Source organism: Gnatocerus cornutus, unplaced genomic scaffold, assembly GCF_029298725.1.
Source record: "Gnatocerus cornutus isolate USDA-ARS CGAHR unplaced genomic scaffold, icGnaCorn1.1 ctg00000507.1, whole genome shotgun sequence".
Taxonomy (NCBI): Eukaryota; Metazoa; Arthropoda; class Insecta; order Coleoptera; family Tenebrionidae; genus Gnatocerus; species Gnatocerus cornutus.
In genome coordinates, this window is record NW_028275819.1 from 1,004 (window position 1) to 5,000 (window position 3,997).

General features: G+C 46.8%; 1 non-coding gene across 1 annotated transcript; it reads left to right on the forward strand.

Annotated features, from left to right (window-relative positions):
- The first annotated feature begins 862 nt into the window (after positions 1-862).
- On the forward strand, positions 863-2,783 carry LOC148165212 (small subunit ribosomal RNA). The gene has a single exon (XR_015771668.1). It is a non-coding gene; the product is annotated as a small subunit ribosomal RNA (ribosomal RNA).
- The last annotated feature ends 1,214 nt before the right edge of the window (positions 2,784-3,997 follow it).

Below are 3,997 nucleotides of genomic sequence, written 5' to 3' on the forward strand. Positions count from 1 at the left end.
AAAATGTGCGTCCGTTCGCTGCTTTCTCTCGTTCTGCTATTCTGTATCGGACGATGTGCAAGTTGAACTATTATTTTGAGACCCACCATCGTCGAAGAATAAAATACGGTTCCTTGCCATTGGCCAGCACAGCGAGATCGCGGATGTCGGCAGACGTTTATCGTAGGCGGTCCATATGCGATCAACCATTTTATGTTGTGTCTTTCGTAGAACGACAAAAATTAAAATGCGTCAACTCACTTCAGTCCGAGCGAGAATTGTGAAAATTATTATAACGAAAATAATAATTTTTAAAAACTCGGAACGTGTGAATTTCTCACGAAATCTCACAAACCATCGTCGCTTTCAATCTAGCGAAGAGTATGGAGAATGTTCGAACTTTTGTGTCGGCGACGTTATTTCTCGTAACGATGAAATTTCAAGCCGATGCCGATTTATGATTTTTCGAACTAGGAATTTTTCTTCTTCGTCGAATTATTAATTATGCGACGTTATTATAGGAGGAGGAAAAAGACGACGACGACGACGATAATAATACACTTTTAATAAAGAGGAGGGACGAAGACAACGTAAGCGTGTGTACGTCCCGTTCGTATTTTGTCTCGTCTCGTATTAGTCTTACACTCTCCGATACGTGCATAATATAAATAAAAAATAGACGACGATTGAAATTTTCCCCCGTAGAAAGAACGCGTGGCGTTACGTCTCCTTTCGAGGTTTTCGTTTCGCGTACACGCACACTTTCTTCATTCTTTTACGAACGGAAAGTGTTCAGTTTTAGAGAACGAACCTCCTCTTTCTTTTTCTTAATCGAATTAGGAGAGTAGAGTAGAGGAGAGGAGTCTCTCTAATCGAACGCAGTTCCCTGGTTGATCCTGCCAGTAGTCATATGCTTGTCTCAAAGATTAAGCCATGCATGTCTCAGTACAAGCCAAATTAAGGTGAAACCGCGAAAGGCTCATTAAATCAGTTATGGTTCCTTAGATCGTACCCACATTTACTTGGATAACTGTGGTAATTCTAGAGCTAATACATGCAAACAGAGCTCCAACCGGAAACGGAAGGAGCGCTTTTATTAGATCAAAACCAATCGGTGGCGGTTTCCGTCATCGTACAACTTGGTGACTCTGAATAACTTTACGCTGATCGCACGGTCTCGCACCGGCGACGCATCTTTCAAATGTCTGCCTTATCAACTGTCGATGGTAGGTTCTGCGCCTACCATGGTTGTAACGGGTAACGGGGAATCAGGGTTCGATTCCGGAGAGGGAGCCTGAGAAACGGCTACCACATCCAAGGAAGGCAGCAGGCGCGCAAATTACCCACTCCCGGCACGGGGAGGTAGTGACGAAAAATAACGATACGGGACTCATCCGAGGCCCCGTAATCGGAATGAGTACACTCTAAACCCTTTAACGAGGATCAATTGGAGGGCAAGTCTGGTGCCAGCAGCCGCGGTAATTCCAGCTCCAATAGCGTATATTAAAGTTGTTGCGGTTAAAAAGCTCGTAGTCGAATCTGTGTCCCGCGCCGCCGGTTCATCGTTCGCGGTGTCAACTGGCGTGTCGCGGGACGTCCTGCCGGTGGGCTTAGCTCGAGAGGGCGGCCCAACTCAATCCCGCCGCGGTGCTCTTCATTGAGTGTCGAGGTGGGCCGGCACGTTTACTTTGAACAAATTAGAGTGCTTAAAGCAGGCTAAAACTTCGCCTGAATACTGTGTGCATGGAATAATGGAATAGGACCTCGGTTCTATTTTGTTGGTTTTCGGAACCCCGAGGTAATGATTAATAGGAACGGATGGGGGCATTCGTATTGCGACGTTAGAGGTGAAATTCTTGGATCGTCGCAAGACGGACAGAAGCGAAAGCATTTGCCAAAAACGCTTTCATTGATCAAGAACGAAAGTTAGAGGTTCGAAGGCGATCAGATACCGCCCTAGTTCTAACCATAAACGATGCCAGCTAGCGATCCGCCGACGTTCTTCCGATGACTCGGCGGGCAGCTTCCGGGAAACCAAAGCTTTTGGGTTCCGGGGGAAGTATGGTTGCAAAGCTGAAACTTAAAGGAATTGACGGAAGGGCACCACCAGGAGTGGAGCCTGCGGCTTAATTTGACTCAACACGGGAAACCTCACCAGGCCCGGACACCGGAAGGATTGACAGATTGAGAGCTCTTTCTTGATTCGGTGGGTGGTGGTGCATGGCCGTTCTTAGTTGGTGGAGCGATTTGTCTGGTTAATTCCGATAACGAACGAGACTCTAGCCTGCTAAATAGGCGTATTTCGACATCCCAAAGGCCCGCCGGTCCCGGGTTCGCCCGGTGGTCGTGCGCGGTTTTTACTGTCGGCGTACAAACAATTCTTCTTAGAGGGACAGGCGGCTTCTAGCCGCACGAGATTGAGCAATAACAGGTCTGTGATGCCCTTAGATGTTCTGGGCCGCACGCGCGCTACACTGAAGGAATCAGCGTGTCCTCCCTGACCGAGCGGTCCGGGTAACCCGCTGAACCTCCTTCGTGCTAGGGATTGGGGCTTGCAATTGTTCCCCATGAACGAGGAATTCCCAGTAAGCGCGAGTCATAAGCTCGCGTTGATTACGTCCCTGCCCTTTGTACACACCGCCCGTCGCTACTACCGATTGAATGATTTAGTGAGGTCTTCGGACCGGTACGCGGTGGCGTTTCGGCGTCGCCGATGTCGCTGGGAAGATGACCAAACTTGATCATTTAGAGGAAGTAAAAGTCGTAACAAGGTTTCCGTAGGTGAACCTGCGGAAGGATCATTAACGTGTCTCGTACACACGAATATTTGAACACAAACGCAAATACACACAACACAACTAGTTTTGTGATTGATGTTGTCGTTGTCGTAGTGCGAAAGTATATCGTGTCCGATGTACACGCAAAACACGATGATAATCATCATCATTAACGCGTCGATGCGGAGACGACGGCACGTTAAGCCTTTTGCTGTGCCGTTGCAGCTTCGAGATATGATCATCGATTCGACGATCTTCTCGGACGCCGCACGACGTTTTTGAACTACGAATCGTACATGGTCGGAAAAATTACGGCGTTACCCGGTCTCGCAGCGCCGGTCCTTGCGACCGTGTTTTTCTTTTCGTCGTCGTCGACGACGACGATGATAATGAAAGACCGGATTCGCTCGGGCTTACGGTTTTCGGGTACCTTGATCTCTCTTGAATTTTCTCTCTGGATCGCGGAAGGTCGAAGACGGAAAAAGTTCGTTCGTTCGTTCGAACGAGCGACCGTTTCTTCCACGCTGCGAAGGTTTGAAAATCTCGTGGAGATCGCAGGTATCGAAAAGATTTTTTTTTTTCGATACCGCGGGTTTTGAATGACGTTCGCCCGGTTGACGAGACTGGCTATAAACGCTACCGACTCTACGATTTGCGAATCGTCGAGACGCTTTGACACGGAGAAAAAGAGCGCCGTTAGACGAATCATCGCACGAACACCATAACCTTCTTGCTTGTAATAATAACAATAGCAGTTTAGTTGGTAGGTGAAAAGTGTGTCGTGATGTCGTTCGGAACGGTTTAATTTTTCTTCAATGGAGCGAAAGACGATAATACAATCTTAAACGTTGTTGTCGTGTGTGTGTGTATATATATGTAAGACATGTTACATGTTAAAACATTCATACACACACGCATACTCCAACATATTCCTATAATTTTATGTTATACGCTCGCGGTGTCTTGACCGTCTAAAAAATTTTTGAACGATACATGTCGATCCGTCGTTGGTTAAATACGAAGAATGTAAAGTTATGTGATGTATTATGATAAGGGAGCGAAAGATTTCAAAAAAGAAAGCGGACGAAGACCGTGTTTGAGAGAATTTCTCTCTGATACTCGGATTAATTCGTTTTCGCAGTTGATGGACGATCGTAAACGATGTAAGAAAGTTGATCGTCTTCGTTTATCGTAAAAATGGGATTATGGGGAGAATCCCATCGTGAAATCGAAGACCGCGA